The following is a 17,443-nucleotide window of genomic DNA, read 5'->3' as shown; positions in this document are numbered from 1 at the left end:
CTGAAACCCACAGAGTCCCTTTTCAGCAGGAAGTAGCTAAGAGAATACGCCATCCCCTTTTCCTTATGAGTCAGGGTGAAGTCTCTCTCAGGGAGGAGTGATAGGGAATGGCAAGGGACACACTAACAAAGGAGATTAATCAGAACTGGCTCTGACAAGCACTGTGGCAATTGGATAATTAAAACAGACAAGGGGGAGGGAAAGAAGAATGAACTGGGAATGAGGGTGGAGAAAACAGTGCAACAATGAATGAATGAAAACTCAAAATCTCTGTAAATGTTCATTAAAACTAATAAAATTTAATAAAAAAAAGACAAAAAAATCCCCCCACATTACCACAAAACACCCCTACTGGCAAGATAAATCTTATAACCCTCTACCTATACCATTTCACTCTTTTCTGTTAATAGAATCTTTACACTTAATTTAATGGAACAGGGCTCAACCAAAACCTTATCGGTCTTTAATTTCCACTGCAGCTTCTTGGTCTCAAAATCAAAAGATAGCTTGATTTCTATTTTTCCAGTACCATCTCCCATATACTTAATTATATATTATTTCTGTCTTGGTCTCTCCCTTTCTCTAAGTCAACCCTTTCCTCATCTCTCTTGTCTCTGTCTCTGTCTCTCTCTGTCTCTCTGTCTCTCTCTCTCTCTCACACACACACACACACACACACACACACACTTTATCTCTCTCTTTTGCATACACACATATTTTATTCACAAGTGTGAAAGAGAAGTCCCAGTTGGATAGATTTCAGACGACAGGAATGGTCACTGTAGGTACTCAGGTATCAGGTGAGAAAGCTTCACATGAAGAGACTACCAATAATGAAGAATGTGGTTTGTACTGGAACTAAGTTCCTGCGGATCAGCCTAAATAATTGAAAAACAAATGCTATGCTAGATGCTGGTGTACTACTTTCCTTGGCTCTGTTAACATCCTGAAACTCACTTGGTTTACAGGAAAAACGGTATTATATGTAATAATTCCTGCTGAGAACTCTGAGATTGAATTGTTCTTTGACTTTCTAGTGAGGATGACACAAAATTTTGTATACCAATCTGTGTGTGATTCCTCTCAGATGGTCATGTTCCTCTGTGGGTTTCTCTTTTCTCTTCTCTCATTATCACCGGTTGGCTTAGACACCACTCTATTCTTCATATTAACTCAACTATTAACGTCTTGAAAGAATCTAATTTCGAAACTGTTCACATTAGAAGGGTTTGGGGTTTAGGTTTCAATATCTCTTTTTGAAAAACGCAATTCTATTTACAAGCATGCAGTTGGTGAGAAATGCCATGTCTAAATGAAATACATCTGAGTTATCAGATTTCTGTTTTATAAGACACTTGAAGAAAAATAGAGATGGTTTTAAGGAGTAGAATGAATTATTTTGGTAGAAATGAAAAGAGAGGAGTCTGCAAACCAGGTAAACCTAAGCTGGATTCCAACTCTTCTTAGTAATTGTTTGATTCTGACTAGTTATTTAATTTTTCTAGCCACAATTTCCTTATCTGGGAAATTGGATCAATATTGCCAATCACATAAACTTGTTAGACAAATTCTATTATACACATAAACACTTAACATATTGTCTCTCATATTTTCAATTATTCCACATGTTCTAGAAGCAAATCTTGTTATGATTGTCCTTCCACCAGCCAGCCTTGCAGTTTCCTCATTCGTAAAAAAGGAGAATCTTGTAGGAGATTATCCCTTGTGCAAATAAAATTTGCTGGTTTTAAATCAGCTTGATTCAAAGCCTATAGCAATATTCATTGTGCCAGAGATATCACAACTCTTTCTGATATAATTTCTCAGTTTGAGTCTCATCCTAATACATATGCAAATGAAGTTGATTACTGTGGAAGAAGAGGTGACTTTTTCAATCATTCATTCACTCTGGGTATTTATTAGATGACAACTATGCATTAACTAGCCTGTTGTGTGTGATAAAACAAAAATGATTAAAAATATTTTCTCTACTCTCAGTGAGTTTAGTGTCTAGAATTGAAGAAAGAACCACATATTCACACACGTTAACATTGTTTTCTGACAAGCTCTGTAATAGAAAGTACTTATTGCCGAGAGACTCTCCAAGGAAGGTATCACCTTAAAAACATCAGGGAGAGATTTCTTATGGTTGAGTAAACTATACTTGAATCTAATTCTTTGTTTACCAGAAAAGCTAAAAAAGAATTTCAGAGAAAGATAGCAGCATGCGAAAACTTCTGTAAATGTAGAGTGGAATTATACCGAAATGGCTTTGTTGTTAGACAGCTCTATTGTTGTTGTTATGTGCCTCTGAGTTGCTTGTGACTCATCATGACCTTATGCATGATAACTCAGAATCCTGCCCTACCAGGAGCCATTCTCACTCCCTCTGACATATCTGCCCCCAGTACCCCAAGTTACTGTGTTAATCCATCTCCTCCAAGGTCTTCCTCTCCTGTGCTGTCCCTCTATCCTTCCAAGTGTGATGTTCTTCTCCAAGGACTGGTCCCTCCTGGCTACATACCTAAAGTATGTGAGACAGAGCTTCAAAATCTTTGCCTCCAAGGACTAACTTACTTTCAACATTTCCAGGACAGACCTGTTTGTTCTCCTGGCAGTCCATGGTATATGTTCAATACTCTTCTCTAACACCACAACCCAAAGGCATGCATTCTTCTCCTAACATCCTTAGTCATTGTCCAACTTTCTGATGCAAAGCTAGTCATATACAAGAGAACAAAATATGACAAGGATTTGTCCTTTTCTCACAATCCCAGGTGAGCAGGAGCCCATCATTGCAGCTACCTTGTCAGACCACCTCACTGAGGGTTTCCTCTTTTTCACTAGCACTCTGCTTTATCAAAAAAGAGCCAAAGGGAGGGTCATCATGAGGTCAAATCAACTGCACAGCAATGTATTCTTTGCTTGTTTGTTTTTAACTCTACTTAGCATGATGTCTTTCTATAGGGCTGGTCCCTCCTGATAACATTTCCTAAGCACACAAGACAAAACCTCCACAGCTTCGCTTCTAAGGAGAGTCCCAGCTATACTTTGTCTAAGACATACTTGTTTGTTCCTTTGGTAGTTTATTTAAAACAAAACAAAACAAAACCCCACAAAACACCAAAAAACAAACCAAAAAAAATCCAACCAAGTTCACTGCCTTCCGGTCACTTCCAACTTCTAGTGACCCTACACTGTGTTTCCACGATTGTAAATTTGTATGAGGGAAGAATGCTGTGGGAGAAAGCTTCAAGTAGTTAGAGGATTAAAACTTCAAATGTTTATGTTTTCATTTCCGTAAACTTTCAGAAGCGCAGCACTGTACTTTCTTCCAAGATGCCTCTTTGGGGGTTCAAATTGACAACCCTCCAGTTAACAGTTCTAAATGCCTCAAATGCCTCAATCATGGCCTTTATTTTTATTGTATTGTGATTACGTATTTATGTCTTTCTCTGTGAGATAACAATGATTTTTTTTCTTACTTATGCTTTTTTTATAATTACAGGGTTTAACAGAGTGTCTGGTGCACAGAAAACACTCAATGAACTTTTACTGAATCAATGCATTCTTTGTTTAGAGACGAAAAATGTGGCAAGACTGCTTTGAGAAAGTATTATTGCGATGCTGTTAGAATGAAGCCCAGGAACTCCACGGTCACTCGTAACAGTGGGCGTCAGGAAGTCCTGGCATTTATAAAAGGGTGACTGTCAGAATTGGTTTATATTGACAGGATTCACGGGAAGATTCATGTGAATATTATTGTGCTGCTACCTTTGTTCATGAATGACTAACAATAAAGAAGAGAGTTTACCAGCTACTTTGTAATGATAGTAAGATGAGAAAGTTCCTATAGCTGGTTTGTTTTTTTTCCTCCCCACCCCAAGTACTATTTGAAGGCTATTGAAGTATTTGCCAATGTACAGAACAACATGTTTCCTCTGGAAATATGTAAACACTGGAACAATGTTGCTGGGAGCAATCATGTGAACTTAAGACAAATCATCTTCTGTTATTGCAATAGCTGTTGAGTACCTTTGAAACAGACTCTGAACTGATTCTCCAGCAGACTTTCCGAAGTCTTAAATTGCACAGGAAGATTGCCGGTCTTCCTCCCACAGAACAGCTGGTGGACTCGAACCATATGCCTTGTGTTAGCAGTGCAATTCTTTACCATTGAGCCACCAGAGCTCCCTTCTATTTTCACTGAAAAAAGAATAGAAAATATTTTGAGTAAACACATTTTTTTAAAATGCTTAAAAGTATTTCCTGTGATTTTATGAGATATGGCAGCTTGATTACTGAACATGTTCTCTGACATACGAAATTTAACAGATAGAATGTATTTTTTGACACATCGGAATTTAATTTTTCCTGTTTTGGTTGTTATTTTTAGGTACCGGTGGGTCAGTTCTCACTCACAGAAACCCTGTGGATAACATATAGAAACATTGGTGGATACTGTGTCATACTCATGTTAGTTGCAATGTTTAAGACCAATCTTGCAATCCCTGTGTCAATCTATCTGAGGGTCTTTTTCCCCCTCTTTCATTCACTATTTTCCAAGCATCATATTCTTTAATCAAGGATTGACCCCTCCTGATAATATCCCCAAACTGTGTGAGCTGAAGTCACATCCTCTTTCCTTCTAAGAAACACTCTGGCTAAACTTTGTCCAGGACAGATGTTGTTGTTGTTCTTTTGGTAGTGCATGTGTGGTAGGACTTGCTTAAAATTGTGTCTTCCTTACACCATTATCTATAAGCTGATCCAGGTGTTTCAATTTCACCTGCCCTGCTAGAAAGGTATGGTCCAATCACTACCCTTAATTCCCTTGGGGGCGTGGTCTATGTCCCCCACCCTTTGACAAGAAAAGCTTGCTTCTGAAACTCGGATTTTTTCCTTGGATCACAAAGTGAACAGTTGTAAAGTTTCTCAGGAATTTCTGTGTTTATAAACTCAAAGTAACATGAACTGGAAAGTCGGTGTCTGGAGGAACTGGATAAATGGTGTCTTGTTAGAATGACAGGCTAGTTTGATAAACATTGAAGGCATTTTTGATTGCCACATTCTAACGTCCAACGTGGTACTGATATTTTTGGAATGATTTGTGCTTGTACCATGGTGTATACCATATTCTTCACCAATATCATAATCCAATGCCATAAATTCTGTTTCATTGTTGACTTGTTTTGGGTCATTTATAGTTTCCCCCACACCACACCTTTTGCAAAGTTTTCAGATAGAAAGGCCTTTCTTGAATTACTACAATGCTTGGATCTACAATCAACACCTACGGTTGCAGGAGTTGGAAAAATCAAAACACATTGGGAAAATCTGCTGTCAGGGATTTCTCCAAAGTACTGAAGAGCAAGATTGTCAGTTTAAAGAGTAAGATGGGCCTGATTCAAACCATGAAGTAATCAGTTGCTTTCAATGCATCTGAAAGCTGGATAATCAGTAAGGATGATTGAAGAAGAAGAGTACTAAATATCCCAGAGACTGCAAAAGAACAAATAAGTCTGTCTCAGAGGAAGTGCATCCAAGGTGCCCCACCAAGACAAGGGTAGTGAAGCATCATCTTACAAACTTTCTGCACGATGTTGGAGGCACAAGACCTTGGAAAACTATATCATACTGAGCAAGGTAGAGGCTAGATGAAATAGAGGAAGAAGCTCAGCTAGAAAGATTGACATAGTGACTACAGTAGTGGGCTCAACATAGCAAGAATGGCTCAGGGTGGAGCAAGGCTCAGATCTGTTGTTCATAGGGTTACTATGAGTTGTAGTTAACCTGATGGCTTTTTGTTCAGGCCTTGGTTCCCTGTATCTTTCTTTAATGTATAGAGCTAGTTGCTGCAGGAGACTGAGGATGAAGTAAAGTGCATGACAGTAAAATTCTCTGCTATTATTTACTTTATTGTCTTACAGAGGAAACTAGACTTAACAATGATACGAAATGGGAACCATTAATTGTCATAATCATTTTAGGACATGCAAAAAGGTACTATATTTCTTTCTTGAAGAAATAAATTCGGCTAAAACTTAAAGGAAGGTAACATCTCTACAGGCTATAAAAATAATTTGTATTAGAAAATTTGAAAACAGATAACATTTTAACAAAATTTCTATTCTTACAATGTTATTTATTTTGAATATTAAACTATTGGGAAATCCCCCACAAATTCTTTATTACCAATTAATTTTTGTAGTATTTTTCAAAAAGAACCTGCATATAAGGTGAGGCTTAAAAGTTGGCTTTCCTAGCTATTAAAATAGTACCCTCTGTTCTCCAGGTACCTTAACAGCAGACACATGGTCTTGCAAATCATTAACAGCCGTGGGACTAAGACAAGAAAGACAGTGCCTTCCACACTGAGAAGCAAGACTTGTGGTGGCAAGGATTGAGCAAGAATGGAGCAAGACCCAAGAGAGAGCAAGATTCTGATGACGGTGGTGGAGAAACAGTGACAAACTATAACCAGAGGGTCCCGGAGATAAACGACACAGTTAAAGGTTCTGCTGTGTTTTCCACATGTTGAAGGAGAAGCTTACATATAACCGCTCTGAGGTAGACCTTGGTGAGTAGTTTGAATTAGGGCTATTGAGCTGAATGAACTAGGATTTTTCTAAATGAGAAATTGTGTTTTGCTGTCAATCTGGCTCAGGACTCCTATACTAAAAACTGGATTTATATTGGGTTATAATCTTTCCTCTCACACTTTCCTACTTAATTCAGTAATAAACTTCACTTTTGGTATCAAAACTGTGAGTAAAGTCTGTGAGTCAACAACATACTTCTAACCCAATGATTGGTGGATATAGATGCAGGAACATAGAGGGTCACATGTCTGACCAAGCAGCTTTCTGTTTGCTACTATATGGATATTATTGAGGGGAACAACTCCCCTTTTTGAAGTGGGTATAAGTCAGACTCTGCCACCACCTCAACATCATTGCCGGCTTCTTTTCCAGTGTGGTAATGAATAAAAATGAAACTGTTGTTGCTTTGTGCCGTAGAGTCAACTGCAACTCATAGCACCTCTATATACAACAACTCTGAAGCCTACCCTATCCTGAGACAGTCTCACTGACCCCGACACACCTAGCCCATGCCTGGATCAGGCACATCTTAGTCACTAGACTGACATTTTTGCTTCTCAATACACAGTTTGAACACACTGGAAAAGTCCCTGAGAGCAGATTTTCCCAGCGCAATTCATCTTTTGATTTCCTGACTGCTGATGCCAAGAGTGTTGATCATGGAGCAGAGCAATTGTTAACAACCTCAATCTCTTCTCTATCTATTATGGTGCTGCCAATCGGGCCACTGGTGAGAATCTTAGTATTCTTGATGTGGGGCTTTGATCCATATCCAAGATTACAAACTAGTTTTTAAAAAGCCCAACAATTAGTTAAAATTTTATCATGCAAAACATTCACTGAGAAAACATTGTTTAAATACTGAAATAATTTATTTACTTTCCATCTAATTTGACAGTGTAATTCCAGTCAATAAAGATTACCCTGAGTTAGGAATAAGGGATATATCACTTATCTTTATAATTGACTTACCTTACTAAGGCTGTGTAACACCACTTTACTTACTGTTGTTGTTGTGTATCTTTGAGTTGGAGATGACCCACAGCTGACCCTCCTATGGGTTTGCAGATGGGGTAAATTCCGTGGGAGGTGATTGTTTATATTTCTTTAATTAATTGAGCCACTGGTGGAGTCAAACTCCCCACCACTAAGCCATTAGAGCACTAGTCAGATACATTTTCTAAATATACGATATAAACAAATACAAGTTAGCAATCTGTTGATAATTGCTAGCCTAATAATAATGGAAATAATTTAAGCTTAAAATTTTACTTTCCTTGGATATTTGAGACTGTTTTGTTTTAGTAAAATTTATGAACTAAAATAACTATAGCTGTTAATCTATTTCTCTTTCTCTTCTGTGATAGCATTGGTTTTTAACATACTGCAATTGTTTTAAGACCAAGCTGTCATGTTCTATTTTAATTATATCTCATACCTAGCAAGAATTTGATCCTATTTTTATCTCAAAAATGTAGTATACTACCATAGCAGCAACCAAAGGACTAAAGTCTATACTGATAAGTGTATGACTGCATCAGCTTACTCTTGAACCAACATATGCTACTGAAAGAACATAATTTCACTGTTCATTCCTCTGGGAATGGTGAAGTGCTTCAATTTGTTCTCCTTTTTTTCATTCCCTAAAGATTTTCTCTTCTTTTCCCTTTAACTCTGAAAACTCACAACTCCTGTGCTTTTTGTAGGTACCATCATGAATGAAAATTTCCATAACAGAAAAAAATGCTTTAACTCCTATGAAATACATTGAAATGTATAAGGGGGCCTCAAAGGCCATTTGATCTAGGGTCACTTTGAATGCTTGAATTCTTTCTACTATATACCTGCCAACTGGTGGCCAAGATGCTGTTTGAGACAATCAGTGACAAGGCACTTCACTGTCTCCGAGGCAGCCTTTTGCCCTGCTGTCAACCCTGGCTTTTCTTCTTTTGAATTTTATTCAATTTTATCCTTTAATTCAGGACCATGTGGATTATATTTAACCCTCTAACCCCAAGAGACAGCTCCTGAGCTGATGTTCCCCCTTGAGGGCAGCAACACTGAAGGTCATTATTAGTCAGAAGCCCGCAGTTCATATATATAATTCATGATAGATGAGAGCTAGAAGCTAGAGTTGTTTTTAAAGTATTTCTGCAAAGTGATAGAGAAAAAGAGGATATGAGGACCCTGTTAAAAGTACTATGAGAAAGGAACAGAAAATTCAAGTTAATCAATTTGAAGATCAACCAGGCTGATTTTTTATTAAACACTATAGAAATCTATCATTTTCAAAGTGATAATTCTGTTTCATAAATTGATGCATTATTTTGTAGTAAAGGATTAATTCCGCATGCTTAGATATTCTAAGCCCAGACTAGCTTGCCTCCTAGAGCATAATTTCTAAGCCTTTGTAATGTTTGCCTATTAAGAGTGTCTTGGGTCAAGTGATGTGGGTTTGATCGCCCATGAGTACCAGTTATGTGCTCATGCCTGACTCCAGTAAGGTTTGTGTGAGTTTTCCTGAATGACAATACTTTATTGCTGAAAGAATTGCCCCACATTGTTGCTAGAAGAATTATGTTCTGTATACAATGCTTTTGGGAGAGAAGAAATGTGAGCATGTGCTTGGTAATCTCCTAAACTCTGTTCTAGGAGACACTTTAAAGTATATTCTCCTTCTGTGATAAAGCATAAATGGGAGTGTAAGAGTTTTGTTGATTTCTAAAAGCCCTTAAATCAAATCTTTGAAACTTGAGGTGGTCTTGGGAACTCTGAAGACAATTATTATCTTTGTCTTCTTTCTGCAAGAAAACTCAAAAACATAATAGTGGAGTTCAAAGAGAAACAAAGTACCAAAAAAAAGACTACAAAGCTACTGTGATACTAGCGTGAAATAGTGGTTCCGAGATAAAATACTGGGTAAGAGAGTAAGTACGTTTTGAGAGTGAGAGTGGCTTGGTTCAAATCTAACATCTACTATTTGGGCTATTTGATCTGCTGCTTTCAGTCTCCTCATTTATAAACCACCACATTTCTGTCAAGTTGACTGTTCCTAAAAGTGCTCTTACAGAATACAGTAGAAAAAAATGGTAAAAATAAATCCTTCATTATTTTATACTTATGAGAATTATGTGGCAAGTTGTCCTCTTCACATTCACTTATTTTAGCATTGGTTTATTCCTTCTATAATCCAAGCTTCTCCATACTAAGGTACCACAAGAAGAGATGAGAAGCTTACTTTTATTTTTTAATAAAATAAATGACATAGATTGACTTTTTCCATGATATTCTTGTTGGAGGTACTTTAAACAACTTTTTACAAATTATATATTTGGCTGTGGTGTTAACTGGCCTCAGTCTTTTAAATTAGGATATTCAATATTCATGATTAACTTTTCAGATAAGTAGAAGATAAGAGGTCTTTCATCACTAAATTTTGTGAGTGTATTTTTTGCTTAGATTTTTCTTTTATTAAGCTATGTTTGCTTGAGAATATGTATATCTGAAAAAACCATTTGCTTTTAATAATGCATTTCTCCCCTAAATAGACAGCAAAACATTCTTCAAAGGGAAAAAAAAATCAGTACTGGATCAAAATCTATTCAAATACATAAAACAGCTTTTACTAGTAATTTGTTGATTGTTACAAGATTCTCCCCTATAAATAGTATTCTTAGATTTGATTGGCCTGTATAAGTAAGAACTACCTATTCAATCTGTATGCTGAGCAAATTCTTTGAGAAGCCAGACTCTATGAAGAAGAATGTGGTATCAGGAGACACTCTTCAATAGCCTATGTTATGCAGATGATACAACCTTCAGGCTGAAAGCAAGGAGAACTTGAAGTGCTTGCTGCAGAAGATATAACCTTTTAATATAAATTGCATGACAATGTTATGAAAACAAAAATTCTCACCACAGGCAGCATCCCGATGAATGGAGAAAAAGTTGAAACTGTCAATGACTTTTTCTTACTTGGATCCGCAACACCTTTGACAGTAAAGAGATCAGGAGATATATTTCACTGGGGAAGTCTAGAGTCAAGGGCTTTTCTAAATTATTGAGAAGCAATGATGTCATTTTTAGGGCTAAGATACACTTGAGTTAGGTTATGGTCTTTTCAGTCACTTGTTAAGCACTGGAAACCTGAACAATAGCTGTGTTGTTCGAGGATGGCACTGAATGTCTCATGGACTGCCCAAGAACAAGCAGCTTTGTCTTGGAGAAAGTGTGGCTAGAGTGCTCCTTGGAGGCAAAGATGACAAATCTTCATTTCTCAATCTTTGGGCATGTTGCTTGCCAGAAAGGGTATTTCCTGAAGAGGAACAGTCATGCTTGGAAAGGTGAATTGTCAGCCAAAGAGAAGACCTTCAACCAGATAGATTGATATAAGAATTACTGCAACAATTTCCCAAGTATGTCAGAAATTGTGAGGCTTGCACAGTATATGCAATGGTTCATATCTATTGTTCATAGAGTTTCAAAGGGTTGTATTGGCTCAACAGCACCTATCAACGTATGATTAAAAAGGAGTGAGATAACAAAGAAAAAAACTAGAAACTTTCTTTTCTTAGCTTGTTTCATGCAAGGTGTTTGATGAGCAGAACAGAATGAATATTGGCTGCATTATTTTCTTAACAAAAAGTTAAGATGAAATATTCCCTTATTGCTTTTCCTCTTGTGTAGAACTGAATAATTAGAGAACTTGCAGTTTAGAATATCATTAAATATTTTAAAATCTCTACTGACAACAGACTTATTATCTTCTAATTGTTATTTTTTATATGAAATTGCATTGCAAGAAGACTGTTCTCTTTATATATTTTTATGTACAGAGAATAATTAAATGATAGTATTAGTAAAAATGAGTGGAAAATGAGAAAATGGCAGCAAGTAGGAAAACCGTACATTCTTACATCTATGAATGGTTCTTTAAAAAATTCTCTATCAATATGTAAGATCATTTTCTACCTCCCAGATGAAACATCTCAATCTACAATAGACTGTATCTTCTCCTATTCTCATTTTATTACATAGACATTTGATTACATACTGGAAAAATATCATAAATATATGTTACATTGAAAAGGGAAACTGGTAGTAATGGAAATTAATAGTTTTATTATATATAATGGTGCTGTTATTATGTGCCATCAAGTTGCCTGCAACTCATAGTGACCCTATGTACAACAGCCCTAAAACCTGCTCTATCCATGCCAACTTTGTTGTCCCTGATAAACCTATCTTTGTTACCCTAGTCACTGTATCAATACATCTTATAGAGGATCTTCTTTTCATTCTCCTTCCCTCCAAATTTCCAAGCCTGATGTCCCTCTCCAATGACCAGTTCCACTTTGTAACATGCCCAAAACATGTCAGACGAAGCCTCAGAGTCCTTGCCTCCAAAGAGCAGCCTGACTTCACCCTCTCTAGGATGAACCTGTTTGTTTTCCTGGCAGTCCATGGTGTATTCAACACTCTTCACTACTGAGCACTACAACTCAAAGGCATCAATTCTCTTTCTAGCATTGTCCAGCTATCTGATGCATGGCAAACAATTGCAGATTATGGCCTGGATCAGGTGCATCTTAGTCTCCAGACTGATATCGTTGCTCTTCAATACTCTGGAGAGGTCAATGAGAGCAGACTTTCCCAATGCAATTTGTCTCTTGTTTTCCTGGCTTCTGGTACCAACAGTGTTGATTATGGAACCGTTAACAATATCAGTCTCTTCACCATCTATCATAATGCTGTCAATTGGCACAGTGGTGAGAATCTTTGTTTTCTTGATGTTGAGCTTCAACTCATATTGTAGGCTGCAGCTTTGATCTTCTGCAGCAAAAGCTTCAGGTCTTCCTTACTTTCAGCAGTGTGTCATCTGCATAATGCAGGTTGTTGATGAATCTTCTCCAATCCTCATAACACATTCCTCCTAATACAGCCCAGCCTTCTGGATGATCTGTTCTGCATATAGATTGAAAAGGTATGGAGACAGAATGCATAGGTTTCACTTAAGCACAATCAAATATTCTGGGATTCTAATTCTTTTCAGAGTCAGCCAGTTTTTGTGTGATCCACACAGTTAAATGCATTTTCATAATCAATGAAACACATAGACATTCCTCTGGTACTCTCTGTTTTCAGCCAACATCCATCTAATATCAGCGATAATATCCCTAGTACCACAGCCTCTTCTAAAGCCAGCATGCATATCTGGCAGTTCTCAGTTGATGTACTGCTCCCATAGTTTTTGGATAATTTTAAGCAGAATTTTGCTTGCATGTGATATCAAAGATATTGTTTGATAATTTCCACACTCTGTCGAATCACCTTTCTTTGGAATCAAAACAAATATAGATCTCTTCCAATCAATTGACCAGGTGGTTGACCTCCAGATTTCTTGGCACAATTTGGTGAGCAATTTTTGGTGGCACAATTTGGTTTCCAGGGAAGCATCTGTTTGTTGAAATATGTTAATTGGTATGCCATCAATTCCTTGGCCCTTGATTTTGCCAATTTTTACACACACACACACACACACACACACACGCTATACATATAAATGGATGATAAATATGTTGTTGCTGTTAAGTGTCGTTGAGTCACAGGCGACTCATAGTGACCCTACGAAGGAGAGTCTTGAACATTTGTGTGTCTTTCTTCCTCTTTCCAGGTTCATAGGGTTTCCAGAGGCAAACTATTATGGAAGTGAATGCCACTCCTCCTTCCAAATGATACACATACATACATACATACATATGTGTATATATGCATATGTGTATATGCATATATGTGTATATACACGTATATGTATGTATGCATAGATACACATATGTATCTATACATACATGTATATGTGTGTATATATATCTTTCCCTTTATGTCCCTGTCAAGTTGGAACTGACTCATTGCTGACCTTTCATTATTTTTTAGGGGAATGTAAATCACGTGGAGGAAGCTTATTCATCTTTTTCTTGAGAAGCAATTGATGGATTCAAATTAGCAGAGAGGCACTGATCTTGTATTAGTAGTACAATTCACTAAGGATAGCTATAGATAAAAAAGATAGGAATATATATATATCAGGTTTATGAGTGCTCTGGAGTTCTTTCTCATATCTTTTTTGGAAGCTTACTTCTGTATTCTTCTGCATTGAACACAGAATAATATTGGTCAAAAATTTTTCTACTTAAAGAATAGATAAATCTCATAGCATCTCAGTATAAATATTCATTATCTACTGACCGTAGAAGTGTATCATCCAAGATCAGATATCCTTGGATTTATTACATTTTTATAGAATTGAAAGATATTATCAAAGTAGCTATTTCAACCCTAACACTTTGCTGTTGTTTCTGGTTTTAGGTTCTGCTATGTTAATACATACAAAAATTTTCTCCCTTTTTGCAGGAAATTTTCTAAAACAAAGCTGGGAAGAAATATAAAAGTCAAGTATTTCTCATTAAATGAGGAGAAAACACTTTGTTCAGCTGTGATATGATGGAGCCTTAACAGCTTTGACAATTTACAATGTTATAATGAACACACAATCACAAACACAAAGAACAAGTGTAATGTTCTTCATTACAAAATCTCACTTCAAACTCATTTTACAATCCTTGATATGCAGTCACTAGATGAGTCACTACAAAAAGTACTTAATCATAAAGCAATTGTTGGTGTAAAGTAGAATTTAGTGGACTGTCATAGGAAATGGATCACTGGATAATGGTCATAGTCTTTAAGAAAAAGAGAAAGAAATTATCAAATGTGAGAGAGAAACAAAGTCCAACATGTCATATATTTTTCAGGAATTCTTATTTCTACTCATTATAGAAGAAAACAGCATTTAATTGATTTGAAGTTGTTGTTATGTATCATGTACTCAGATTCAACTCATAGTTGACCCTCCAGCAGGTTTTGAAAAATGGTAAATCTCCCAAGGAGGAGATTGTCTGTCTTTTTTCTGTAGAGTAGCTGATAGATTTGAACCATGTATCTTTGTGTTAGTGACACAGTTCCTTAACACCAGAAGTCCTATTTGATCTAGTGAGTTAAGAATTGTGCTTTCAGTCCAAAGGCATATGATGTGAATTCTCTAGCTGCTCCAATGAAGAAATAGGGACATTCAACTCTCTGTGAATTATCGCCTCTGAAAACTCACTTGTGAGCCAGTTGTGGGTCACTCCCAACTCAAGAATACACAATAACAACAACATCTATAAAATATATCTTGAATAATTATTAAGTCTATAGTTACTCATATAAGATAATAAATTATAAAGCTCATCATTTGTATATTTTGTTTTTTATTTTAGTTATCTTTGAATCAACTGTGACTCATAGTGAGACTATGAACAACAAATCCTAGAATTGTCTATCCTGCATCATCCTCACCATCTCTGATATAACAAGCCAGTTGTGATAGTCACTTTGTAAAATAATATCGTTGAGGGTCTTCCTTTCTTCCTCTAATATTCTTCTTTCCCAGCATATCTTTTTCCCAGGACAGGCCTCTCTTGACAAATGTCCAGCACATGTGAGAAGAAGTTTCACCATCCTTTCCTTTAAGTAGAACCTCAAATGTACTTTCCGTAAGACAGAATTGTTATTCTGGCAGTCCTTAAGATATTCAGTATTTTTTCCAACACACCGTAATTCAATGTCATAGATTCTTTTTTTCTTCTATAATCCTCATCCATTTTCCAAAATTATTTTTAGTTACATAAGAAGTAATTGAAAGCATCATGGCTTGAGTAAGGCAAAGTTTAGTCTTTAAATTGAGCCTCGCTCTTTAGTTTTGTTTTGTTTCGTTTTTCGTGTTGTGTACCGTTGAAACAGACCTGGATAACACAGGAGGAGATTGGCCCTCCTTCTCTAGTGGAGCATCTTGTGGATCCAAACTGCATGCCTTTGGGATTGCAGTGCAGATTTTTGCCACTAGGCCACTGAACCTTGCTCTTTAGTACTTTGGAAATGTCCTTGAGAAAAATGTTTCCCACTGCAATACATCTTTGATTTCTTGACAGCAGTCCTAGACATGCTCACCAGTTTCTGCCAACAAATTTGGAAGACAACTACCCGGTCAATCAACTTGAAAAGACCCATATTTGTTCTAATAAAAAAAAAAAAACCAATGATGTAGTAGACTGAAAATTATGAAATAATGTAGTTAATATCATTTGGAATAAAATCCTGCTGAAGAATTTTCAAAAATGACTGTAAAGTACACCAACAGAGAACTGATAGAAATTCAAAGTGGTGGCACAAGGCTACCACTGAAGATGCCAGACAGATATTGGCTGAAAGCAAAGAATACCAGAAAGAAGTTTGTATTTTATTAGCTGCTATTATGTGCTGTGGAGTTCCAGCTCAAAACCAGCTCACAGCTGACCCGATTCCGAGACTGTAAAGTGCACCCAAAGAGATAGCCCATCTTTCTCCTATGGAGTAGTTGGTGGATTCCAGTCTTGTCCTTGGGTTGGCAGTAAGACTCCTTACAACTAGATCACCAGAGCTCGTCTTCCCTGCATAAAATACAAGGGAGCATTTTCCAGTATTACACAAGTAAAATCTTACTGAAGATTGCTAATCAATAGCTAAAACAGTACATTAATGGAGAACTGTCGGAAATTCAAGATATATCCAAACGAGGCCATGGTACTAGGGATATCATTTTTTGTGTTCTTATTGTTGTTAAGTGCCATTGAGTTGTAGATGACGCATAGTGACCCTATGAATGAAAGACCTGATGAACACTTGTATCAATTTCTTATTTTCGCCTACTTCATAGGGTTTCTGGAGGCAAGCTATTTCAGAAATGAATGCCACTCATGCTTTCAAGCTTGTTTTAATCAAGGAGCTCCACCAAACACTGTCTACCATGGGTAACCATTATTGCACTTGACACCAGTGTCACAGTATTCAGCATCACAGCAATCATGAGTTTCCTCTGTACAGGAAATAGACCAGTGCTATGCCACTTAGAACAATGTTTGGCTAAAAACAATTAAAATCAATCCTGATGTCTCAGATTAAAATCACCCAACTTTGGCTTGGTAGCATCACTTTCTGTCCACCAGGCCCACTGAGCAGGATCTTAATTAAAAGTAGATATTACAAGAAAGATGATTACGTGTGTTTTATTCACTATACAAAGGCATTTGACTGTGTTAATCATAACAAATTATGGATAACTTTGAGAGGCATGATAATCGCAGGACATTTACTTGTCATCATGTAAAACCTATTTAGACTAAGAAGCAATTGTTCCAACAGAACAAGGAAACATTGCATGGTTTCAAATCAAGAAAACTATGTTAGGGTTTGATGTTTTCTCCACATAGACTCAATACATATTCTGAGCAAATCAGTTAGAAAGCTGGACTATATGATGAAGAATTTGATATAAGCATTGGAGGAAGACTCATCAACAGCCTGTGGTATGTAGATGATAAAAATTTTCTAGCTGAAAATAAAGATAATTTGAAAATTTGCAGCATGAGATCAAACTACAACCTTCAATATGGATTACATTTCAAGATCACAAAGAAGAAAATGCTCACTACTGAACCAATAGACTGTTGTTGTTGTTATGTGCCATCGAGTCGTTTGCGACTCATAGCGACCCTATATGTACAACAGCCGTAAACCGTGCTCTATCCTGTGCCAATCTCATTGCCTCTGACACACTCATCCCGAGTACCCCAGTCACTGAATCAATCCTCCTCATAGAGGGTCTTCCCTCCTGCGCTGTCCCTCTACTCTACCCAGCATGATGTCCCTCTCTAAAGACCTGTCTCTCCTTACAACATGTCCAAAGTATGTCAGACGAAGCCCCA

This window comes from Elephantulus edwardii, unplaced genomic scaffold (genome assembly GCF_000299155.1).
Source record: "Elephantulus edwardii isolate Elephantulus edwardi_28Jun2011 unplaced genomic scaffold, EleEdw1.0 scaffold00155, whole genome shotgun sequence".
In the NCBI taxonomy this organism is placed as follows: Eukaryota; Metazoa; Chordata; class Mammalia; order Macroscelidea; family Macroscelididae; genus Elephantulus; species Elephantulus edwardii.
This window is presented reverse-complemented; position numbering follows the sequence as displayed.